This window comes from Mixophyes fleayi, chromosome 12, assembly GCF_038048845.1.
Source record: "Mixophyes fleayi isolate aMixFle1 chromosome 12, aMixFle1.hap1, whole genome shotgun sequence".
Taxonomy (NCBI): domain Eukaryota; kingdom Metazoa; phylum Chordata; class Amphibia; order Anura; family Limnodynastidae; genus Mixophyes; species Mixophyes fleayi.
The window spans coordinates 68,987,618-69,014,526 of record NC_134413.1 but is presented as its reverse complement, the minus strand read 5'-3'; the positions used below and the strand labels follow the sequence as shown (position 1 = coordinate 69,014,526).

Genomic DNA, 26,909 nt, shown 5'->3' with positions numbered 1-26,909 from the left:
GTCCCAGCAATATCGGCGGTTTTCATTCCAGGAATAGAAAACTGGGAGGCGGACTATTTAAGTCGAAACCAGCTGATGCCGGGGGAGTGGTCTCTACACCCGGATGTCTTCCAGTCTCTGGTTCTCAGGTGGGGTCTTCCGGACATAGACCTCATGGCCTCCAGACACAACCGGAAGGTCCACAAGTTTTGCGCAAGGGCAAGGGATCCCTTGGCGGCAGTGGACGTTTTGACGGTCATGGGAATTCAGGTTGGGATACCTGTTTCCCCCAATTCCCATGCTTCCTCGAGTACTCAGACGAGTTCGGCAGGGCCTTCTGCCAGTAATTCTAGTCGCTCCCTCTTGGCCGCACCGAGTGTGGTACGCAGACATCATATCTATGGCGGAAGGGCCGGGGTTCCGCCTTCCGTATCGAATCGACCTGCTTCTGCAAGGTCCATTCCATTTCCAGAATGTACCTCCGCTCAATTTAACGGCATGGCCGTTGAAGCCAGCCTCTGGAAGGCTAGAGGTTTTTCGCCCAGTGTAATTCAGACTCTGATGCGAGCCAGGAAGCCTGTTTCTTCTCGAATCTATCACTGGATTTGGAAGGCCTACATTAGATGGTGCGAAAATAGGATGTTCCACTCGTCCTCTTTTCAGCTTTCCCGTCTATTGGCCTTCCTTCAAAATGGCCTGGAAGCAGGCCTTAGGCTAGGTTCCCTAAAGGTCCAGGTTTCGGCACTTTCTGTATTTTTTCATAAGAAATTAGCCGAATTGCCAGACATTAGGACTTTTTTCCAGGGAGTTTTACATATCCAACCTCCCTATGTTTCTCCTACTGCTCCTTGGGATCTCAACATGGTCCTGGAGATGCTCAAGGGCCCCCCCTTTGAACCTTTGAGTAAGGCAGACCTAAAGTGGTTGACCCGGAAGGTCCTCTTTCTTTTGGCTATCGCTTCGGCTCGTAGAGTTTCCGAATTAGGAGCTCTGTCCTGTAGGGAACCATATTTGGTTTTCCACGAGGACAGAGCGGTGTTAAGAACTCTCCCTTCTTTCGTACCAAAAGTAGTGTCGGCTTTTCATCTCAACCAGGAAATTGTAGTTCTGGTTTTCTCATCTTCCCATACGGATCAGCAATCGATGGAAAAGTTAGATGTGATTAGGGCTCTCCGCATTTATGTTAGGAGAACTTCCCAGATTAGACGTACAGACTCTCTATTTGTCCTTTATGACGCTAATAAGAGAGGCTGGCCAGCCTCAAAACAGTCCATTGCAAGATGGATTACGTCTACCATCAGACAAGCTTATATAAAGGCTAGCCGTCCTGTGCCGGAGAGAGTCACAGCCCATTCCACCAGATCGGTTGGGGCGTCTTGGGCAGCAAGGAATGGTGTTTCTGCGGACCAGCTTTGCAGGGCAGCCACTTGGTCCTCTGTCCATACGTTTACTAAATTTTATCAATTTAATGTCTTTGCATCAGCAGATGCAAATTTCGCTCGTAATGCTTTACGAGCGGGATTTTCAGAGTAGTCCCACCCTTTAGGGGCTGCTTTAGAACGTCCCCATGGTAAAGCAGTGTCCCCCAGACTGGATGAAAGAGAAAAGAGGATTTATGTACTTACGTTAAATCCGTTTCTCTGATTCCGTCTGGGGGACACTGCGATCCCTCCCTTCTGTTATTCTTCTGTGTGCTCTTGTTTGACTGCCCATTTTTCTCCTGGGGCTTTTTAAAACTAACTGGATTGTACAGGAAGAGGCAGGGGGATTGTAGAGGGGAGGGGTCTATCACCAGCACTAAAGTTAACTAGTTAGGTGCCAACTCCCAGCTCCCCTCCACAACCCATGGTAAAGCAGTGTCCCCCAGACGGAATCAGAGAAACGGATTTAACGTAAGTACATAAATCCTCTTTTTATTGATATCTAATTCCTATGATTAAGCCTGTCTGGCAAAATGTAAGTCCTTCGTGACATCAGACCTAGAAGTTTAGCAGCAGACAGCATGGTAAGCCACGTCTTATGAAATGTGCTGTTAGATCGCCTCAGCAATGCTTTACATATGAACAACTAAGCATATCATCATAGCAGCTAGTGATAAGGTCATTAGATAGAACTGAACTCTACAAATAGTATGCAGCTTAAATGAAAGAGCACCTCCCATATTAATATTTAGTTGTGAGATTAATGGGGATGGACCAATGCCTGTGCTGACACTATTTTTGTAAAGTTATGATAGAAAAGTGTCAACACAGTGTACCGCAGCTTGCTGTGTAGCCACAGCCCCTGTTTGAGGAACATAACAGAGTTTGAGGTGTTGCATCCAAATTCCCCAGATCTGAATCCGACCGAGCATCTGTGGGATTTGCTGGAATAGCAAGACCAAGCCATGGAGGCCCCACCTCAAACTTACAGGACTTAAGGATCTGCTGCTAACGTCTTGTTGCCAGATGCCACAGGACACGTTCAGAGATCTTGTGGAGTCCATGCCTCCACAGGTCAGCTGTTTTAGTGTGGCGGATTGGTGTATGTCACAAGATGCAGGTTCACACTTTGAGCACGAAGAACATATTTATACATAATTAGATACAGATGTACGTTAAGCTCTACAGTAATATTCATATAATAGAACTTCTAGAATGGACACAAGGTTCTTTGTTGTTTTGGTCAAAATATGGGTACCCATCTACCACTTCAAGGTGACCTCATTCAGATGGGTACCTATACTAAACATTTATAATTTTATTATATGGGACATCATTTAGTGCCTTTAAACTACAAGTAGTATTGTTGGTAACCAGACGACACCTATGGATAGCTGAGTTGGATGCTGGGCAGTGCCTTCAAAACAAAAATCCAAAGAGCAGTGCTGTACATACCCTAATTTCCTAATGTACTTTCAGGCACATCAGTGTAGCGCCTTTTAATATAATACACAATCCAGATGCAGGTGCACACTTTAATCACGAAGACCATACTTATACATAATTAGAGACAGATGTGTCAAAAAAAAATAATATATATATATTATATTCCATATTGACTGGAATCAAAATATATATAAGTAACACGAACAGATTACTCCCTTAATTATAAAGACAGTCACCTTTAAACACACCGCTTGTTTCATCAGTGTAAAAAAAAAAATAACCTGTGAAAAGATGAGGTGCCTAATGGTGAACTTAAAATGACACTGGGGATTTGTGCAAAATTAGTAGCCTCGTACCAAATAGAACATTAATTTGAGTTCATCTGAATTGAATTTTCACAATGTAATATGTAATGCACTTTCAAAAGATAAATAATAAGCTTATCTGAAATGGACTTGTTTTAGTGATCTATGTAGCTGGAATCCAATTGTCCCTTCTGCCACAAAGGCAATATGAATGACTGTCCACCATACCAGTCCATTCACCATATGAAGAAACACCAGCAGGAGCCTGGTGCTGTTCGTCTGGTAGATTTTTATCGCTAGGGTGTACAGAGGCTATCGTGACACACTTCTATATAAATAGTTTTTGCTCTTTTGAGAAATCGTTGAGTCTATTATATATATACCTCATAGGGTGTCTGTAACTGTGCATGCTGTTGGAAAACCCAGTCTAATAGCTTCCTTGTTCGTGATTAGAATGTCCCCGTCTCTGAAGTGCTATTACTTTTTATTCGTTAGACTTGGTAGAGGGTCCCACTAACTTACCCCACAATGTTCCCCGCAGTAGGTGTGCTGAGAAAAGTAATCTTCTGCCGTGGCTAGCATAAATTGTCAGTGTAGCAACCCAAGGGGGTTAAATGCATAAATCAAATCTTAAGCGATTTCAAATGCATCATTTAAACCGAAAGGAGATTGGGTCAAAAAAGCCAAAACATTTCCTCCTTGTACAGTGTCTTATCTAATTTGCCCCTGCTTTCCCCAATACAAAGGTGTTCATTGTTTTAAAAGTAACTTGACTGTGGTCTTAATAAAATCACAGAACATTCTGTTTCAAAGCATTTAATATTTCTAATATATTCTTAATTTTAGGTGTCGTTTGGTCATTTCAAGTCCACAGGGCCACTCTAGTAAATTAGATAACATGTTATACAATTCATTAAGGTCTTCATTTTGTATGTCTTGGGGTTTTTGGAGTCTGTAAATTGTTTTTTTGAGGGTTAGCCAGTTTACATACCCCTCAGTAGTTGCAGCTAAAACAGCCACATACTACTTGTCCTATCAATGTAATGTTTTTATTCTTATTATAGTACTTAAAAGGTTAGGGCCACTTCTTTAAAAAAGGTCCAGGAACTTGAAAGATAAAGTTTCTGGTTTCTTAAGTAAAATAGTAAGAAGGACTGAATACAACAAAAGGACGTCTCAGTGTTTATTCAATACTTTACAAATCAACTCATCACAATTTAAAAATGAAAAAAGATGGTACCATATTATTTCACGGTGTCTATTTCTTTTTCAACAGAGGTCTTTCCTATTTTTAATCATAGTAGAGCTTCGTATAAATTGTTCTTTGGGTACCTAACTTTAGAACGTTGCATATAAATAGCTGTTTATATATCCAAGCGTTGGTCACTGGTGGACACATACCTCCACCTTGCTACAATGTCTCTTGATACGTAAACTGAAAAAATAATTGAACCTCCCCAATCAATATATTTACAGTTTTGCAGATAAAATACATATAGTTATAATATAAATAAAATTTGCAAATTAATGATTTATGGTCTGTTAAATTAATGTTATCTAGAAATTCCCTGCATGCCGTGAGCCCTTTTTGATGTAACCTTTAGCCCATACAGAGTTTGTAGGGTAGATGTGGTATTCTTCAAATGGGAAGGAAGCATTATTACACATTTCTTGAATAATACATCACTGTAGTCTGACGCATGTGTCCTCTGAACTATTGCCTGCTATAATTGGATGCATTGGAGGATTCCCAAAGGATAGTGAAATATCAGTTTTGTAGGCTGTATATAAAATATATTTTACTATTTAATATTCTCAAAGGACTCTTATTACACCCTAATGAATGGGTTAATACCCTAGTCAGCTGAGCAGTGTCAGGAAAAGGAAACACCTTTGAGGTATATATCGTGACTCCTCCTCCGTCCAGGTGTGGGAGTAACTTCCCAAGCTGCTTCTGAGTATCGGGGCTTCCATAGATTCCTTCCAAGACAGGAGGAACAAATATAACTTGTTTACTCCTCACAAATAGGATGTACGCAAGCAATAACATAGGATGAGCTCAAGAAGTGAAACCAATCATGAAATAGTATTATTTAATTCATCTATAGTCTGAAGGGTTCTTCTTCCAATCTGAGCACCTTTTAGCCAATGTCACATCCAAAAAAGTAATCTTTTAAAAGTGTGATCACGTTGCCGTTTGGCAGATTTTGCTTGTTTAAGCCTAGGCCCTGCATGCCCAGGAGGTTACCGTCGCTCTAGTTGAATGTGCCCTCAATATCAGGCATGTCAAGACTGTACTCCTTACAGGCCTGTGCAGCAATGCCACCATCCTTCTGGCAAGTGTATCTCTGGAGCATGCACACGTGTTCCTACAGGCATTATTACTTGGCAATAAGCAGAAAGACAACAATATAATCTCCTAATTTAGCTGAAAGGTAGTAAAGCTGCATTTATCCTCTGCATTATCTCACTGGAAAAATGTTCAAGAAATGGGTCAAGGAACCAAACGCATGTAGTTCTCCTGTTCGTGTAGCAGATGTAATTGCCTCCAGAAATAATACTTTCAGTTTGTGCCATTTAATGTATATGGCTTGTAATGGTTCAACAGTTCTTAGTCACTGAAAAGACAAAAAAATGTGAAACATACGCTGGGTATAATGGAGACAGATCTAAGCTGACTTTGAATCAGGGATACATGGTAGCACAGAGTACCTCTTGTATTTATCACACAAATGCAATTCAGTGGTGAGCAAGATAACAGAATATATACAGAGTAAATTCAATAAATGACATGAGAAATAAGCAGAAAGTGGGCTAATTAGTATGAATTGGTGTAAGAGAAACAATACTTATAGATCATAGAGAATGACTTCATCAGCTATTTATATAGCATCATTAATTTCGCAGTACTGTACAGAGATCTCACTCACATCAGTCCCTGCCCCATTAGAGCTTCGTCTAAATTCCCTAACACACATACATACAGAGAGAGACTGGGGTCATTTTAATAGCAGCCAATTGACCTACTAGTGTGTCTTTGGAGTGAGAGGAAACCCACACAAACACGGGGAGAACATATAAATTGAACTTGTGACCCCAGTGCTGTGAAGCAGAAGTGCTAACCACTGAGCCACAGTGCTGCCCAAATGAGAAACCAATAGTGAATAGAGGCAGTGAGTTAATCTGTATGGCCTGAGGGGTGTAAGAGCAGCAATTAAAATGCAGCAAGCATCTGAAAGTTAAAAGGATTGTCAATATGTATAATAGTTTTCACTGTGGAAAAGCCCTAATGACTAGTGACGCTATACAACAGGAGAAGAGTTAACATTGATATGGTTTCAATGTTAACTCTCCACTGTGGCACACCCTGTATTGTGCATTTGAAAGATGCCCTGTTTGCTGGAAATATAAAATAGATTGATGTTTGATAATGATCAATATATGAATAAATGTTGAAAAGTCCTCATATTTGCACAGTGAGTTACTACTATATCTGAGGACAAATAGCATTGCACGGTTACTGATGTTCAGTTACCCAAAGACCCACTGACCTTTTTACTCTGCCAGACTGTCGGATCCATAAGCAAGTCTTTGCAACTCTGCGAAACTTCAAATTGCTAGTGCCTAGAAGAAAGCTTTGTAACCTTACAGAAATGCACTCCTTTATAGTTAGGCATGCAGCCTCTATGGAATATATATTTTCTCCATGATGGTTACTAATTTCCCTGTTACCATACCAGCAACCCCCCAGGTATATTAACCCTTATTTTCTCAGGAAAATACCAAAAACCCATATTAATTGAATACTGTAACTGGTGTTTGAGTGCCTCCAACAGGAATACGCTCTTATTTTGCAAATGGAAATGTTCCAGTAACACACTTTTTAAATAGTGTTAAATGGTGGTGATAAAATATATTTATTTCTATAGCGCCACTGATTCCGCAGTGCTGTACAGAGAACTCACTCACATCAGCCCCTGCCCCATTGGGGCTTACAGTCTAAATTCCCTAACATACACACACACAGAGAGAGAGAGAGACTAAGTTCAATTTTTGATAGCAGCAAATTAACCTACCAGTATGTTTTTGGAGTGTGGGAGGAAACTGGAGCACCCGGAAGATACCCACACAAACACGGGGAGAACATACAAACTCCTCACAGATAAGGCCATGGTCGGGAATTGAACTCACGACCCCAGTGCTGTGGGGCAGAAGTACTAACCACTGAGCCACCGTGCTACCCCTTTCAGCAGATGTTCAGTTTGTTTATTGATTGTATTTAGGGGTATAATTCTATTTCTCAAAAGATCCGTGCTTTTATTATTATTGTAGATTTGTAAGGTGCCACAGTGCTCTGCAGCGCCGTACAGTAGGAAAGACAAGGACATACGTAAAACAAGAACAGACAAGGTAGACAAAATGAATGGAGACATGAAAACAAAGGTTATGGAGAACCCTGCTCATTAGAGAGCTAACATTCTAAAGGGAAGAGGGTACGACTGAAACAAGAGGAATAAGTGTGGCTCAGAGTGGAGATTGGGATAGTTGTGAGGGTGCATTAGTGTGAATAGTGTTATCGAGGATAACGTCGCCTCTAAAAAAGAGATGGGTTTTCAAATAGCATCTAAAGATTTGAAGGCTGTGGGAAAGTCTGAGTGTGGTAGGGAATTCCATAAGTGGGGAGCAGCACAGGAGAAGTCTTGTAGGCCAGGAGTGAGAGGTGGTTACCAAAGACAAGACAAGGTGCAGGTCAGAGGTAGATCTAAGAGGGCTTTTATGATTATGGTTGAATGTGCCATTTGACCAGATATCGAATTCAATGGATTTTTTAAGGAGGAACTTCTGGTACAGGGACACATTTAGAGGACCCTAAACCATTTTGAGGTGAAGTTCACCAGATGAAACTGTTCGGGCTCCTGCTGGTGCTGCTTCATATGGAAACTGGACCTGTATGTTGGACACTCTCTTATGTTGCTTTTTGTGTCAGAAGGAACAATAGTATTCCATTTACTTGGCTTGATAAAACATAGTTTGGTTCGTCTAAACTTGTCTTTCCATTTTCTGTCGTGAAACTGGGCACAGTGTTTTCAGCTGATTATTGGGTCAATCGGACGATAAACGTCCAGTTGGCCTGATTATCACAATAGTGTATGCTGCAGTAATGAACGATGTTCCAAAGCCCATTGTATCATTAAGAGATTTTTAAACTGGACTAAAAATCTTGTTCATCCCTGGAATAACGTTGTTCCAATCTTGCACACTCTCACGGTCAGGATCTCCATAGACTTTAGAGTCCTGATCTCTTCAGCCGACTTTTATGACAGCTGTAGAGCACATATCTGAAGTTATATCTTTTAAAACGTACATATATAGTGTGCACACATGAATTTGCATTCTGATTCAGTCAGTTGAAAAATCATTACGGATATTGCATCGGGAGACATTTTCTGTAGTGTGTATCCAGCCAAAGTGTGTTTTATTTGGTGAAATAAACTGTTTAAAGCTGTTGCGCTATTGCGTGTGTGTCTTTTTTTCGCAGCTCCCAAACCATCGTTCCTTTCTTTTGGAATGATACAGAGAAGAATTTTAACTTGCTGAAACTGGTACAGAAATGTAAAGCTGTTTAGTTTCTGTGCAAACTTTTTCTATTTTTATATATATATATTTTTTTTAAGTTGATCATATGGTGTTAATACTTTTTTATATTTCAGCTCCGCCAGTGAATCCTAAAGCCGCTTTAAAGTCAAAGATTGTGGCTGAATTTAGGGTAAGATTCATATTCAGTGTCTGTCTGAGTTAAAGTAGGGATTTAATTAAATTCTTTGTCAGTAATTGGAATGAACCTGACAAAATTGTTTTTTTATGTGGGTGTGTACTAGATTAGGCACAAGGAAGACCCATAGGTGCATTTGTGTGAAATGAAAATGACCTTTTAGTGTTCTCAGTTAGAGTATGCATTGGTCTATAAGCAAATTTGAATGAAAATTCTGAATGGGTACATCTCACACTGCATATTAATAAATACTTTTATTCCTTATTTGACAGCAGTTTTAGATTAGATGTAACAATTAATTGCAGCTTTTGTTCATCATAGTTAATCCTGTTATGTGAAGACTTAGCATCCAAATAAATGATTTATAGTCCGTACCAAATCCTTTCTTAGGGGAAGATGCCAACAACTTGAGAATGTCCCTGTACCAAACCACCTTGTTCAGTTAGGTGCTACCAACATCACCCGGACCTTTCTCTTTCATTGTTTGAGAACCTGTGGCAACATTGCCATCATTGAACAGATTAACTAAAATCCCACAGAAGAGTCTTGCCTGCTGATATCTGGCAAAATGTTTTTCCTTGTGGTACAGCCAAGATATAGATGACCAGCTGATCCCATATTTCAATGTTCTGGTATGCCTGCAGAGGTAATCACCCTCTCTGTGTTCCACTCCTGGAATGAACAGTGTAGATATTACTGGTGCATTTTGTTCGGCCTTGCGCATCTTTGTGATCTCATACATTGCAAGGAGGCTCCTTGTGGCTCCCCCATGGTTGGTTTTTGCCACCTCTCATGCTTTTTCTGGTGGATTTCCATTACGGATTTCCATTACTACATAGGCTCAGGCACAGTCTGCCTCAAGTCTTTGAGCCAGATAGTTCGCCTAGACCCTGAAGCTGAAGATCTTTGTCCGTAATTTTGACCTTGGACTGTAACCCTTCCAGGAGTACCTCGGAACACGTTTTTACTGCCTATATACTCAAGTGGAAGCAGGGAAAGGTCCTGGAAAAATCAGACGAGTCCTCGATGTTAGACACTCGCCTACCTCTCCATAGGAGGAATATACTAGATCAGAACTCTGCTTCCAGGTTCTTGTTTGTGAAGGGCCCCTAAGGAAATGAAACGTTAACCAGTCCCTACACTCTTAGCCAGGGCCTTGTGCAGAACTGCAAGTTTAAAGCTGCTGACACCTGCCTCATAGGTCCTAGGCTCCTGTGACTGTGGCTGTTTTGTATCTCCCCTCCTGGCACTGGGAGTCACTTGCCACAATGCTGCTGCTGCTACTCTATATGGCACTGCCGCACCAGATGGTGTGGTGTCAGCGCAGGGTTTCCGGACCCTGCCTGTGGTGGGGATCCCTCTGCTGATAATACGGCGAGGCTGTTAGCTCTAGCTGAGTGTTTGTTGTAAATTTAAACAACCAATGCAGTAAATTCAAATAACTGGCAGGAAATACAACTGTAAACTAGAAGTAAAAACACAGTAAAAAGCAGATGGGTAAAAGCAGTGTCCTTGACTGGAGCCTCTAAACCTCTTGGTCTCATTGTCCTCCAAGTGAATAAATGATAAATATTGTTCACTGGCATTTTTATGTTCTAGATATCCATTTTCAATTTGAAGAGACCAGCACTACTATATAAATTTGATGCATTACTACTATTTAGGCTTTTTTACACTGTGACCAGGTCCCCGTGTCCCCATTCATGCACATGCTCTGGCATCTTAATGATTAGGTTAACCTGTTGTACACCTGTATAGTAATGTAAACGGCAATAAATGTATTTGAAAGCTTACGTTGGCTGTCCAGTGGTGATTGGGGCGTCATTCTGATATCAAAGTCCAATCTTAATGCCGTCATGGAATATCGGGGGCTGCTCCTTCCCATCCCCCACACGCACCCCCTGCTAGTGCATGGATAGGAGGGGGAAATGCCACCGCCACTAAGTCCCACTAAGACTGATTCATCTGCAATGTAAACAAACCAACCTGGACAGGTTATAAACGAGTTAGGTGGCTGGATTTCTACCACTTGCCAACCTGTGTAGAAAAACTGTCAGCTGGTAATAGGGCAGCAAAGCTCCATGTAAAGTGTGTATTCCATGTGTATCTATCTGGCTGTGCTCATTTAAGAGCTATATAGTGATGAACACCACTCATTCTAAAGATCCTACTCTGTTTCTGTAAGGCTCCTTATCTGCTGAAATCATGCAACCTTCACATAAGAGCTTACCTTTTAATTCACCCTCTGGCTGTCCTGCTAAATCTAGCATGCTGAGCCAACACTGCTGGTGACTGCCTGGTTTGATCTGACCACTTATTTTTTATCAGGACTGCAAAAAAACTGCTGCAGCATAAACCATCCAGAAGTTAGCAGTTGCTTCCTGGGAGGAAAATCGCTGCTTTCCTGCAAGCGGGGACACCAAAGTGGTGTGATAAGTCAGTGAGTGGTCGATAGCACCAGTAGGAGTGGTCAGTATGTTAGAGACAGTAAAAGAATAATCTGTAAATCACCTTTGCAAGTCTGTGTAGCAGAACTGCAAAGTAAAGCCTGTCCTGACCACACTCGGCAATTATATAACTTTACAAATAGAGATTTATTTTACTGAAAGATACATCATAGTGAGATTCGAACAAAGATTAAAAGAAAAAACTAAAATGAGAATTTGGCTGTTTAACATGTTAAATATTATAAATGGATTTTTACCAGGTTTCAATATGTTTGTATGTTTCTAATATGCAATCCTTCTAGTTACTGATTCTGGAACCTTTTCTGTTCTTTCCCCCTTTAGCCCCAAAGTGTGATCGATGACTTGCTGTCATACAAGCGATCTGTGGACCATGTTGAATTGAAGGAAAAGCAACTCTCAAATATGAGAGTTGACGTGTGCAGCACAGAGACATTGAAACGTCTAAAAGGTATGTTATGTGAATGCTTAGATTTAACAAAAATGTTTCTATCTGTTGATCGTCATTCATCCTATTTGGGGGACACTGCTTACCATGGGGTATAGCGGATGCTGTGTTGGGAGTAAGGAACTAATTCTACACTTAAACTTGTTTGGTCTCTGTTTCTTCCCCTCTAGATCCCTCCACTGTAAATCCTATGGAGTAGGGCACCATTTTTGTTATAGCGATTTTATTTGATTTATTTTTGCTTTTTGGTTTACACTACCACTGTTTTCTTTATAATACTGGTAGAAGTACTGTTCTGACTTCTCTTGCCACCCCCATCTCTCTGGAGGGATTACCTGGTCAGCAGTATGGTAACAGTGGCTACCTTTCAGTGCAGCACCAAAACGCATTCCAGGAGCTGGAGTATCCATAAGTCCTAGTCTCTTCCTGTCACGCTGAGACGGGGCTGTCGGTGCTCTTCCTTGGCTTCTGGGTATTGGGGGATACAGTACCGCCAGTGGCTGTGACATTGATCACAAGGGAGCTGCACCAAGTAAGTGGAGAGGGAAATGTGGAGTCCAAATGGGCTCTGAATGTATTACACTTTTAAGGGATGTGGACTGTCCTTTTCGCTCCAGAACTGGACAGGTTCCTTTCTCAGGCCACAGGAGGAAATGTTTCCCAGTTTTTGTATACAACAAGGCCAGAGATTTTGGTACTTTTTTCTCATGGAAAGCTAGTAGAACTTCTGTGAGAGGTGGCCAGTCCAATGCCCCTCAGTCTCACTTAAACAGTCCCCATGAAGTGGTCCCTCCCCACCGAGAAAAATCCATGGTGGAGAATGTCTCGTTTTGGAACCTGTGGATCAGGTCTTCATTGGACTCATGGATTGGTGGCATCATAAAACAAGGTTACTATTGGGACATCCACCCAAGCAGTTCTTCAGCTTTCAAGAGCGTTCTGGCGCAGACAGCCCAGATTATGTCCTGGGCTGAAAGTTGTCCCAGTGAGATCTCTGGTATTTATTACAGGGGTGGACAACTTGGAGGACTACTTCAGTGAGCATGCCATTCATCCTAGGAAATGGTCCCTCCATCCTGAGGTTTTGTACCAGTATATGGAGAGGTGGTGTCAGCCGAAGGTCGATATAATGGTGGCTCAGCTGAACCACAAAGTAACTCAATACTGCGCAAGAACAAAGGATTAGATGCATTCCTGTTGGGATGCCATGACAGTCCCCTGAAAGAATCAACTAGTGTATATCTTCCCTTCAGTCCCCAGGCGTCCTAGGATAATAAAGAAGGCCAAGAGAGGTTGTCCCAGTAGTTTTGGTACCGTCAGACTAGCTAAGATGGTCATAGAACATAAATGGTGCTTTTGTTGACATGCTGAGAATGTTTTTAAGTTGGGCTCTATTTGCTTTAACGGCATGACTTTTGAGACCATGATTCTTCAAGCTAAGGGGGCTATCAGTGAAGTCAATCAGACCATGGTCAAGGCCAGAAAATCAGTCTCCCTTAAAAATTACCACAGAGCTTTCTTGATCACCTAACAGGGTGGCCTACATATTGGGTTGTGTTTAGCCTCTCAGTCCCAAATGTAACCCCTCAATATTTTTTTTTCCAGAAAAAGCTGGCCTCTGTTCCTGAGGTGCAGACCTTTCTTGCTTGTAATTCCTTGGGACCTAAGCTTTTTGTCCTTTCTATGCTACAGAAGCTGCAGTTAGAGCCCCTCAAATCTATTGATCTTATTCCTAAACTCGACGGGTGTCCTTTTTACTGACAGCAAGATGCCCGAATTGTCTGCTATTTTTGCAGGCCATTTCTGCCTTTTTACAATGGTTCTGTGCGCCTTCTTACCAGTCCAAGGTGTTCAAATTTTATATGAACTATTACATTACTCTAGGATAAGGTCTTGCGTCTAGAAATGAAGAATTTCTCTACCTGATAAATATGGTTAGCTTTGAGGATTTATGTAGACAGGTCATCCTTTTGTAGAACAGATAGCCTCGTTGTTCATTGACACAGTATTTTATTGCCAGCCATCATCTCTTCTGTTTCATTATGGATCAAAGCTATATTCAGAGGGGACTCCTGTTCTGGATGGTTTAACGGCTTACTCTTAGATCAGTCTGTGACTCCTAAGCAACGTGGCATGAAGCTTCAGGTTGAACAGTTGTCGGGCAGCATCCTGGTCCTCTTTCTGCATTTACCGAATTCTACAGGTTCAATGTCTTTGTTTCCAAAGAAGCCAGGTTTGGGTCAAAAGTTTTGCGTTCAGCTGTGTCATAGTGTGTCTTTCTCTAGGATCGAATTTGGAATGTCCCTAAGCTTAAGCGGTGTCCCCCCAAATATACTGAATAAGAAGATTTTTGTACTTGCTGTAGAAACACTTTCTCTCAACCTATTTGGGGATCCCTGTTTTAATTTTTTATTTTTTTGCCGTTTTACAGTTAAGCTTTCTTGTTTGATTAGTTCTGTCCTATCATATGGGCTTTGTTAGTTAAAGAAACGGAGGGCTTAGTGGAAGGGCATAGAAGGGAACGAGTGGAGTCTAAACAAGTTTTAGTGTATAATTGGTGGCTTACTTTACTCCCAGCGCTCTACCCCACGGTTAAGCAGTGTTCCCTTAATGGATTTAGATAAATGGATTTTACAGTGAGTAAAATGACCTCATTTTTCTAACCTTTTCTCCATGTTTCTAATAAATTCTAGATAAGGCTGGAGGAAAGAAGTTTTCCAAAGATTTTGAAGAAGCTAGCGCAAAACTTGAAGAATTTGTGAATATTCTTGACAAGCAGGTGAAAAATGGTCCACCTTTAACTGAAGCTTTGGAGAATGCTGGAATATTCTTTGAAGCTCAGTACCGTGAAGTCAAGGTTGTGGTGAATGTAAGTAATACCAAGATTTGATCGATCTGTGTTTCTCTGTTTAACTCTGTCTATGCTGGATCTTATCAGTAGGTTAACGTTAGTGGAACGTTGAGTTCCGTTGTCATGGTCACACAGTTTGGTAATTGGAGGCACGAATTATACAGAGGGGAACAGGTTTCATTAATTTATAGGCAGTAGTACTTTAGTACTTATATTTTCTTATACTTCCTGTAGCAGGCCCAGTATAAGCACGTGTGAACAGTGCAGTCAGATGGATCAATTCTCACTCTATATCATTAGAGCATAGCTTGGTTGAGCCATTGGTTCAATTAAATGGATTGTTAATAAAGGAAATGTACGACTTGTGTTAAGACGTATTCTTTTAGAAGTGCCAAGACAAGTGGTTACATTTTTGGGCTCACACAATTTTCTGACTTCATATTTTTTTTCCGTCTTCAATCCTCCATGACAGCCGTCACTATGGGCACGTTCCCTTCTAATTAAGATAGAAATAAGATAAACAAATATCGGCCCCAGAAGTATGCAAGGCGGCTCCTCTTATTTCTATGTATTTTCCTTGTTTCTAGTTAGATAGCATAGGAGCTTACCTGATTTGCAGGTCCGGGTGACAAACATCCCGTTATGCAAGCCAGGACAGGGTTGGCGCCGCAGGGAACACCAAATCTGCTCCCACAAGTAGCAAAACTGGTTAGTTTCAAATGGCGTGCCAGCCCCCCAATGTCAGGTCCTGCAAGCTTGTGCCATGTCAAGAGGTCACGTGACTCCGAAACGGAGGACCAGGCTGAATGAGAACTTGGAGCTCCTTTAGCATTCTCTGTTGTTGTAGTGTGAGCACTCTTACCCTCACTGAATTTTAGTGTACAGCAGCCAGATACCTTGTGTAAGATGGTGCTGGAGTCTAATCCCAAAGAGCTGAAGTGCACCCACTCTAGGTAAACCTCTAAGTTAGGGGTGCATTATTGTTGCCTTGTTTCCATGGTAGGTGTTTGTAATATCTTGTCCTTTAAGTACTTCTTTTGAGTCTCTGTAAGGGAAGGGGAGCAAAAAAGGGGTCTTTTTGTACTATGTAGTTTCCAAACTTAAGGACAAATTCAAACCACTGAGCAGTTTAAGAAATGTATAGCCTAGATCAGTGGTTCCCAAACTGGGTGCCGCGGCGACCTCCCTGGGGTGCTGTGGCGAGGGCTGATGGTAAGTAAGGCAGGTGACTACTCGGTAATTATTTTGGCTTAGGGGTGCCTTGAATGAATTATGGAGACCCTAAGGGTGCCTCAAACTAAGAAAGTTTGGGATCCACTGGCCTAGATGAAAGAATAATTTGTGACCAAGTCAGATATGTGCTATGCAAAGCATAAATAGAGCAAGGTCCCACATGTGTTAAAAAAGCAGTGAAGAAAAGTTATCTGTAAGGAATGGGTACAGATGGAAAGCTGTCTAACAGTGAGATTAGAACGTGTATCAGTTTAGTGATATAGAGGCGCAGAAGTGGAGATTAACTCCCAAGTTAAACACTGCTTTAGCTATTGTGCTTACTACTACTATCCCTCTTGAGGATGGGGGTCCTCTGAAGGTCCTCATTGATAGAAATATGAATAGTTGTTTTAAAAAGCATATGTATCCCAAGCCACATTGAAATCATGGCTTCAGTAGCCAGAGCACTCAGATTATGGCAACAGACTATACAGATGTCAAAGACGAGATCAACATGCTATACCCATTGAATAGTATTGAGATTATGCAGAGGCGCAGAGTTTTGGTGAACCATGATACAGAAGGCCTCTGTGGGTAAATCTAACCGCTTGCCAAAGATAGGAGGTTAAAATAGTCTCCCTTCTCATCCGTTCAAGATGCAAAGTTATATGCCAGTAAGGCGATACACCAGGCAGTGTGTTCCTTCTACCTCTAGTCTGTTGGAATATTCAAACTTCTGAGCCATAACAAATCGGAGGACTTCCTAATGACTATTGCCAAGGTCAGTACCAGGTGACACCATTAGGGTGAAGAATCCGTCAATATGCAGAAATATGTAACAACTCGCAGATCAATGGGTTTTGGACATTGTATGAATTGGATACAACAGAGAATTCCATCAGTATCCAAGGGGAAAGTTCTTTGTCCAAGCCAAGGCTTAATCAGCCCCAGTGAAAATATAAGCCTTGCTCAACAGTATGCATACTTCAAGGAAAGCTTGAGTAGTTCATCTTGATCCTGCAGGTCAAGAGAGCACATGCTGTTAATTCAGACTCTTCCTCATCAGAAAATCATCTGGAGCCTTTTGCATTGTTCTGGACTTCAAAGAAACTTGACAGGTTTATCCATGACAGGCACCATCTAAGTCCAATCGTTTAGGGATTTTTTAATTTTTTTTTAAATAACAAACAGAACAAGGTATCTTTGTCAAAAGAGAGGTGGTCAAAATCCGGTACCTGACCCATCAATCAAACTTGTCGCCAAGTAACAATAAGGTGGGGATTTTGATTGTTTGGAATGTGTTCCTCCACCATAGGGGTCTTTCCCTGTGCAAGGTCAGTGTGGAATCTGTGTGGAGCTACAAACTGATTTCTCTGGATTGTGATCACACTAACTAGACCCACCAAGCAGTCTCTCTCAGCTGGTGGTAAAGTCGGAAATTAAAAGCAAAATTTCACTCAATTGGCTCCCCAGTCTACTGTGTTACCCATCTTCTGTAATGGCACAAGGGATCTGGTCACGAAACAAGAAAGGACCTTGAGTAAATACTGGAGACTATTCTCAGACGACCAGAATTTTGTAGTCTCATAAATCACCAGGGAGGTACTAGAAGAACCATAACAGTGGAAGTAGCAAAAATCGAGTCATGGACAGATAAGTCTCACTCAGAGTTGCATGTAGCAGGCAAACATAGCAGATGGTCTTTGACTCCATCAGGAAGTATTCCAACTAATAATAGGAAAGGTCGGGCTTCCTTAAGTGGACAATATTGCAACAAGCAAGAATAACAAGGTACCCAGCGCCTTCTATCGAAACAAAGCTCCCAAGACATAGGAAATTAGTGCGTTGACAGGTCTATGGATGTTCCAGCTGAGTCATTTCTTTCCTCTCATTGCACACTTGCTGAGAGAGATCAAAAATGAGTAGGCAGAACTGATACCAATCCTTCCATTCTGGCCAGTGTCCTGGTAGATGCCTTGTGAAACAACCATGACCACTACATCTTCTGCCAGACCTCCTTCACGAAGGTTCATGTCCTCCATCCAAATCCAGTGTAACTAGCCTTGATGGTATTGAGCAGAGCCGTAACCAGGGTGGTGCGGGCGGTGCCGTCGCCCAGGGCGCAAGCCCGAGGGGGGCGCAGCAGCCGCCCGCTACCTTCCCCTCTGGCACAGAGTAAAAAGAAAAAAAAACTTTTTTTTAGAAAAAAATAATTGTGTCCCCTCCCCCGACTCGCGGCACCCCCCTCCCCCCGCGACACGTGGGGGGCGAGTCGGGGGAGTGGGAGGTCGGATGCCGCGAGAGGGGAGAGGGGCTAGTGTGGTGGCTGGCTGACGTGCACTCGCAATGTGTTGAGTGCGGCGCAGAGTAAATTCCTGCAGGCTGATGAGGTGAGTGTTTTTGATCGTCTTTATTCTTAGAGTCTTTATTCCGTTCGAGGGATAGGGACAGGTACTGGAGGGGGAGGAATAAGTAAAGAAGACTTCACCGCGGGGAATAAGTGAACATGTGTACAGGGGAGGGGAGGGGGGGTGTAGCTTCTTTTAGTTATCTCCAACCTCTGGGCTCTCTGCAATGGGCACAAACCTATCCAGAGATCAACTTTGTATTGTATTGCATGGCAAAAAAATAAATAACTAAAAACACGCAAGAGAAGACAGAAGTATCAAACAAGATATTTAGTAAATGTTGCTTAGATATACAGTCCAATGAGTTAACATTTTAATGTGGAAATCCACTTTCCATCAATTTACTAAAACATCAGCTATCGTAAAAATTTGTGCTCTACATTTCAAATAAAATGGATGCAGAGTTATTTTACTTCATCAAGGCAATAGCAAGACATTTGTGAGTGAACATGGCTGCTGTGGGGGGAGGGGCTGAGTGAGTGAACATGGGGGGCTGAGTGAGTGAACATGGCTGTGGGGGGGGGGGGCTGAGTGAGTGAAGATGGCTGCCTGCTGGGGGGGCTGAGTGAGTGAACATGGCTGCTGTGGGGGGGGGGGGGGGGCTGAGTGAGTGAACATGGCTGCTGGGGGGGGGCCTGAGTGAGTGAACATGGCTGCTGGGGGGGGCTGAGTGAGTGAACATGGCTGCTGTGGGGGGGAGCTGAGTGAGTGAACATGGCTGCTGTGGGGGGGAGCTGAGTGAGTGAACATTGCGGCTGGGGGGGGGGCTGAGTGAGTGACTATGGCTGCTGGGGGGGGGGGGTAGTGAAAGTTTGTTAATAAAGTGTGTGTGGCTGCAGTATTTTAATTAGGCGTGTGAGGGAAAGGAGGATCTTAATATAGTGTGGAAGGTGGGCTATTTAATGGTGGAGTGAGGGTGGGGGCTTATTATTTAAGGTGAGGTGACAGAATATTTAATTTAATGCTGGGGTGGTTTGGGGCTATTAATTGAACATGGGGCTGATTTTGGGGAGGAGGGCTATTTATTAAATGTGAATATGAATTATTCATTGCCGGGGATGGTTGTGGAAAATGGTTATATTAAATGTAAATGCTATTTATTGCTGGGACTGTTTGGAGGGAGGGAAATAAGTTTTGATTAAATGGGTATACTGTCAATTTAATGTTGGGGCTGGTTGGAGGGAAATAGGTCTACTTATTAAATGTGAATATTATTGTTGGGAGTGGGGGGAGGCCTAATTATAAAGCGTGAGTGCTATTGATTTAACAACGGGGCTGGTTGGAGTTTTCTAAATCTCATGTACCCATTTTTTTCAAAATAGGGATCCACAGGATCAAGACAAGAAGGAACTGAGCTAAAGAAACCAGCTGCTACAAGTGATGAAAGTGACCAAGACAGGTAGGAGAGAGCAGGACAGTCTGACAACTGTCCTGAATCTGATGGGACAGCCCTGAATTTGGGTGGCTGTCTCGCTTAGTCAGGATTTGGTCCGACTAAAAGGACAGTTGGGAGGTATGTCCTACTTCACCACGTACTGCTTGTGCAGGCAGAGCTGTGTGCTTCTAACAGTAGTGCACACTTTATTGCCTGTTTATTTGTGTAAAATGATAACCATGCTACATCATAGGAGCCCCTCTGCCTTAAGTGCTCCGGGCCCCCCAAAGCCTTAATCCAGCTCTGTATGTGAGGGGCCACCGCATGTGTGTATTATGTGTATGTAAGGGGCCACTGTGTGTGTGAAGGGGGAGGCCCAAACCAATATCTTCCCTAGGGCCCCATGAGGTGTAAATCTGGCTCTGATAGATATATATATCATGCATTTGCAAATATGTGTAACAGAATTCTTTCAGTAAAGTTCTAGCCACACCCCCACATTAGGTTGGCCACACCCACTTGGCAAATGTCACTCCCACTTCGAAGGGGGACGCCGGTGCCCTGTCTCGCCCAGGGCACCGAAATGTCTAGTTACGGCACTGATTCCTACAGGACCTCTGAAAGTGCATGTCTTTCTAAACAAGACCTTTCCACATGGATCTGAGAAATTAGACAGACGTACAAGAGGAATTGACTTAAAATGCCAAAGATACTGAGTGCCAGAGATACTGATAGCCCACTCAACATGAGCTGTAGCAAAATCTTGGGCAAGAATAGCTCGGGCTTCAGCACCAAAGCATTGCAAAGCAGCTAGATTAACGTCTATCCCTTTGTTAGCTAGTCATCAGCTGGCGGTTCTATAGTCTGAATTCTTGATTGTGTAGCATACGTGGCTGAGTTCTTTTGTAGCTCTCCATACTATTGCTTGTTTACATCCTATTGTGATGGCTGTGATGAAGGATTGAAGAGGGAGGATTGCAGATTTTTGTTCCTTTACCTCAAACTGCTCCGTTGCTGCCCATTTTGATACGTTTAGAGTTCTCAGAGACAGCTTGGTAAGGTGGTAACACTTCAAGATCACTGTTCTGCTTATATGAGTGATCCGTACAAACATTTTTAAGATGTCATGCATCCCTGATGCAGCTGTCAGATTTAACTGCTTTTCAGCTAATCATGGTAGTCTAACGATGTCATTATTGCTTGAGCAATCTACTACAAAATAAACCAGTAACATTCATACCCATGTTTTATTCTTTAAAGGCATACAAAACCTTTGCAAATCGAGTAAACAATTTAAAAAAGAAGCTGGACCAGCTGAAAGCCACGCTTCCAAACCCTGAGGAATCTCCAGTACCATCTCCCACCATAGATGCGCCTTCTCCAACTGGCTCAGAATCCCCTTTCCAAGGAATGGGTGATGAGAGCCCTTTGTCCCCAGAGGCTGAGCCTGTGCAACTTGATTCCCCAGGGCCTCCCAAGGACAATCGCATGGTGGAAGACATGGAGCTGTCCGATGTGGATGCAGACGAGGAAATGCCAGAGATCATTAGTACGTTTTTATGGGTTTGTGCCATAACGGTAAAAACGTGTGACAAGTACATGACATTTAACAGTGCATGTTATATCTCTCCTCTTTAGCACTGGTGTATTCATTACCGATAAACTCAATTAGAACCACCTGTGGATTTTCTAAAATATTTCACAGAGAAACACTGCTCTAGATGCTTTTGTCTTAACGGAAATGTCTGTCACATGCTTAATTTCTCTAGTACATGTTGACTCTATAAGAATGTGTAAGTTTAACATGTTTTTGCAAAATAATAATTTGTAATGGCCCTTTCTAGCTTGCCCTGAAACACCACAGATTAAGCAGCACAGCATTACATAGCAGTGTAACTTCCTCTGATGCCTTGTAGGTCTGTTTTACAGCATGAATTGTTATATTCATCTTTGTATAAGCCACTGAAAAACTTTTGTTAGAACACTCACAGGTTAAATAAATTAAATTGGCACCCTCATGTCCTTTAACGAAGCTCTTTCACAGGATATGAAATGTACTTACCAGATTAATGTTTGTTTTTCTGTTTGTAGTTGAAGAAAGGAAGGAGCATGCAGAACCTACATCAACCTTGAAGGATACAGTCATCAGTGTTGATTCTACACTGCTCACTGATGCCACAGCCACAACTTCTGTTCCAGAGCCTGTCGCATCTCCTGACCCAGTTTCTGCCCCGGTTTCTGTCACAACACCTGCATCCACCACCGTTAGTGCACCGGCACCCCCCTCCACTGTGGCAGCTGCTATTTCTGCACCAATAGCAACAAATTCTGCTAAAACAGGAACAGCTCCTGTCATTCCTCCATCAGTTCCCCTCGCATTGCCTAACTTGGCCAATGTAGATCTGGGGAAGATCAGTTCCATCTTAAGTAGCTTAACTTCTGTCATGAAAACAGGTGAGTTTCCCCTTGCTTTTAATCTGTGGATCCAGTCTATAATTACAGTTCAATATCAATTCTGTATGACTAGTTTGTGTTTTTTCTTTTATTATTTTTATTATTTATTTGTAGGGCGCCACAAGGTTTCCGCAGCGCCGCACACAGTACAAACAGTAGACTATACAGTAGACTATATACAGGGTAGAACAGTACAGAACATTAAACAAAGTACCAGTACTTCAGAAACTCCGGGCAGGCAAATACAGTAGAGACGGAGCAGAAGAACAGGTATGGAGACTGAAGGGAAGAGGGCCCTGCTCATTCGAGCTTACATCCTAAGGCAGGGTAAACAAAGTCAGGCACAAAAGGGAGCCAGTGAAGCAAAGGGGAGAGAGAAGAGGGGTCAGGGGAGGCTGAGCAGAAGAGATGAGAGGTTAAGTGGGTTGTTGGTAGGCTTTAAGGAACAGGTGAATTTAAGTGCCCGTTTGAAGGAGCATAGATTAGAAGAGACGGATGGAATGGCTTTAACCTTCCAAAAGCTATTTGTTGAGTATTAACTGTAATATTTGTTCTTAAATTAAGAATGTAAACAAATGTTATATCTTTGAATGCATGGTGCACAGTATACTAAATATTTCTCATTTGTCTCTAGGAGTGAGTCCAGCAGCCAAGCCTTCCCCTGGTACACCGACAACTCCAACTACATCCTTAAGTGGCGCTGTTAAGCAGCCAAATCAGAGCACACCAAACCCTTTGGCAAACCTCTTTTCCAAAGTGGATATAACTCCTGAAAGCATTCTTTCTGTTTTGTCTAAAACGCAGGTTCCCTCTATGCCAAACTTGCAAGGTAATTTTATAGAACTGCTATAGGTGCTCTTTTTTAAGTGGCCACATCAAGCTTAGTGTGTGTTTGTTTATACCACATGTGGGGTTTTTGAAATGTTTTAATTAACAGGATTACTAAATAACAATGAATCGGTTTATGTAATGGGTGAGGAGATTATAGGTGGTCCTTGTCTTTGTATCAGTATGCATGCTGACCCTGAACTACCTCAATTGTCAGTTTCTTTATTATGTCTCTGCAAATTATTTGTCTTAGATTGTTTTTCCACTATCCTAGGGTGTTGGTGTAAGCACAAAAGAGAATATTTTGTATTTGGCACACATTCAAATTTACTTTAAATGGATGAAGTTTAATGGATAACGTAACACATATGATAAAACATTTGAATGTAAAATAGTGTGTAAAATTTAGCATCCAATCTGGGGAACACTTTCACCATGGAGTTGTATGAGGGGAACACAGGAGATGGAACTTTATGTAACTGACAGAAGCTCCTCCCCTTTGCAACCCTTGCAACTCCCCAATGAGGTTTAATTGCCGTTAGGAGATGGGCTTATTTGTAGCTGCTCTGCAGCAATTTTCTGTAATTTATTTTAGAACGTTTTTTTCTGTTTGCTGCTTGCTGCACACTTGTACAGACAGGCATAGTCTTCCCTAAACGTCCAGTCAGACAATGCGACAGTGGTAGCCTACCTGAACAATATGGGCGTTGACCCGCATGGCCATGAAGGAGACTGCGCATATCTTGTCCTGTGCAAAATGTCGTGTTCCTGTGATATCTGCCATTTTTATCCCCGGGTTGAAACTGGGAGGCCAGTTATCTCAGCCACAACAGATTCCTTCTAGGTGGATGGTCCGTTTATGGTGACGTGTTTGTCCTTCTGGTTAATCATCGAGTGTCAGCCAGAAGTAGATCTCACGGCGTCAAATCTGAACTTCAAGGCCCCTTTTTTTTTTTTCCTGCGTGAAGTCCAGGGATATTGTGAGGTACAGAGATGTTATGAGTTTTCTGTGACTTTCGTTTGGTGTACTTTCCTCCCATGGGTGGTCAAGAAACTGAAAAGGGATGGAGTGGCTGCCCCTCCGGTGGGTCCAGAGTGGCCGTGTTGGTAGTCAGACATCCTCAGGATGCCTGTAGGCACACACTGGCGGTTGCTTCTGTCACGATCTTGTTGTCTAAGGCCCTATTTGTTGCACTCCCTTTAGTTCATCTGGAGACCCCCTGATTCTTCTGGCCAAGGGTTTCTCCAACACTGTTGTACAGATCATGATAAACACTAGGAAACGGTATTCTTCCACGAATTTCTCCCATGTATAAGAGACATATATTCTCTGGTGTGAGAATCCGTTTTGACACTTCCTTTTTTTTTCTTTTCTCGTTTGCTCTCCTTCCTTCAGGTGGGTCTCAACAAAAATCTCTAACTTCAATGAAGATGCAGGTTTCTGCTCGCCATCTTTTCTGGTGCAAGTTGGCAATTATGAAGTATGTGCAGACTTTCATGCAAGGGGTTCTCCATGCTCAAACCCCCCTTCCCTTTGTGCACCCTGTTGAGCCATTGGAAGATGGAAACAAAAGTGTGTTTTAGAAAGAAATCGGTTTCCTTCTGTTGGTATATTTGAGTTGCAGTTTTAACTAGTAGTGTTACACCTTTTTTTGTAGGACAGTGTCGGACAAGGTTAAAGCACCCAAGGTTAAATATTTTACCTGTGCACAATTGAAGGGCAAACTACCCAGTAGACAGCATGATCCAGGGGTGGTTTGTGCAGTGTGATGCTGATGCCATTTCAGACCAATGGGCGGCTTTTTCTCAAGATCCGTGGATCACGGGTATTATGCAATGGGGTTACATGATAGACCTCCAAGTTTCGCCTCCTCAGTGTTTCTTCTCCAACAAGCTTTCGCATGACAAAATGAAAAGGTTGGCTTTGCTTCAGTCAATCACTTTGCTTCTTTTCGTTGCTGTTATCTGCCAGGTCCCTCCGGGCAGTGAGGCCGTGGTTTATGTTCAAAGCCTCTTCCTGGTTCCAAAGACAAACAGCTTCTTTCACCACATTCTGAACCTAAAGGTCCTAAATGTACATCTCTTTTGCATGGAGTCCCTGAGGTCATTGATCAACATGTTGGAACCCCACGAGCTCCTGGCCTCTATTGACATACAGGATGCTTATCTCTACATGCCTATTTGTGAGGGGGCATCAGTCACTATTCAGATTTTCAGTTGGACACTTCCAGTCGGCCTTTCCAAGACGCCACGGGTCTTCACAAAGATCATGGCGGTCAAGGCAGCATGGTTATGTTCCTTGGGAGTATGTATCGTCCCATATCTGTATGATTTGCTCATAAAGGCGACCTCCGATTAGTACCTTTTTGGCTCCATCTCTCGCTGATCATAAGAGTGTTTGCGCAGCACGACTGGATGCTGAACTCCCAAACTCAGTTAATACCCTGTAAGTGGATGTTATCCCTCCTGCCCTATCTTGGACTGCAGAGTGTATAAGGTTCTTCTTCCAGCTGTAAAGAGTGCACTCTTCAGGCCTTGGTGTAGAGTCTTAGGTGCGAGACTCCCTTTTATCCTCCTATATGAAGCTGATGGAGAAGATGGTCTCTAGCTTTGAAAAACTTTTTATAGTGCTTGTTCCATTCTCAGACATTTCAGTGGGACCTCTTGTCAAACTGTTCATGATTCCATCTCTGGACTTTCAGACGGTCCGATTTTTTCCCAAGATGCATGTCTTTGGTGGTTGGTGGCAGACCACTTGACTGTGATCAGGTCCTGTGGTCCTGAATAATAGTCTTCAGGTATGGGGAGCAGTCGCTCTTCAGTCGCCTGCAAGTTCTCTGTCCACCTCAGAGAGTGTCTTTCCCGATAAACATCTTGGTGCTCCAAGTCATGCTGTTAGTACTTCAGAGGGCTCTCCAGTCCGTCTGTCGGACAATGTCAATGCTGTGGTGTATATCAAACGGCAGGGCGACACAAGGTGTGCCAGAGCGATGAAACAGGCTGCCTTGATATTGTCCTGGGTGGAATATGCTGTCCTTGCAATATTGTGGGTATTTTTCCCAGGTGTGGGAAATGGAGGCACCTACCTCAGTAGACACGCCTTGCTCCCAGGGAAGTGGTCTCTGTAGTGGAAGGTGTTTTGCTGGCTTGTCCACAAGTGGGGGTCAAATGCCAAGTACTCAGGTTCTGTTCCAGGTTCAGGGACTCCATGTTGTGCACAGTGGATGTCATGACCATGCTGTAGGAGTTTCGCTTGGGGTTCTTGTTTCCCCCATGCTGCCTTTGGTTCTATATAGTTGTGCATGGAGGAATTACTGTGATCCTGGATGGCCCTGTCGGGCCTGGTAGGACCTGGCAGTGGGTGCATGGTGTTTTTGTCGTCCTCACAGCAACCTCCTGCTCCAGGGTCCATTTCAGCACCAAAACCTTCCTTCGCTGTCTTTAATGGCGTGACTGTTGAGACTAGCATCTGGCGGTCCATGGGTCTCTCCTTCAGTGTCGTAGGCACCATGTTGAGGGCCAGTGACCGATTTACACCCACAATTATTAGTGTGGCAGGACCTGTCATATGGCAGCTTTTCGGAGTCTCCAGAATCTTGGTATTTTTGCAAGATGGCTTGAATACGGGCCTTAGCTCTCCTGGACGGTGCTGGTATCGGACCATTCCCTATATTTCCTGAATGGGCTGGCGTGGATTTTGGAAGTGCAGTCCTTAAGAGGTTATTGTACATCCAGCCTCCTTGCGTACTACCTACGGCACCTTGGGACCTGAGGTCCTACTGTCAACTCCCTTTGAACTGTTGGAGTCTGCTATGCACAGGTTCCTCTCTTGGAGGGTGGTATTTCTCCTCACCATCGCTTCTGTGAGGAGAGTGTTTTGGTACTTATCTGGTTTTCCATGATATGGCTCGGTTCCCTCCTTCTAGTCCAAGGTTGTTTCCAGA

General features: G+C 42.9%; 1 protein-coding gene across 2 annotated transcripts in view; it reads left to right on the top strand.

The window, feature by feature from the left end:
* The window catches only part of LOC142109180 (threonine--tRNA ligase 1, cytoplasmic-like), a 111,020-nt gene that overhangs the window by 33,132 nt on the left and 50,979 nt on the right, over positions 1-26,909 (top strand). For both annotated transcript variants that reach the window (XR_012680302.1, XR_012680303.1), the window contains exons 5-10: positions 8,863-8,918; positions 11,714-11,840; positions 14,531-14,706; positions 20,944-21,232; positions 21,775-22,137; positions 22,772-22,966. The gene's annotated coding sequence lies outside the window, so the exon portion shown is untranslated. The remainder of the gene's footprint in view (positions 1-8,862; positions 8,919-11,713; positions 11,841-14,530; positions 14,707-20,943; positions 21,233-21,774; positions 22,138-22,771; positions 22,967-26,909) is intronic.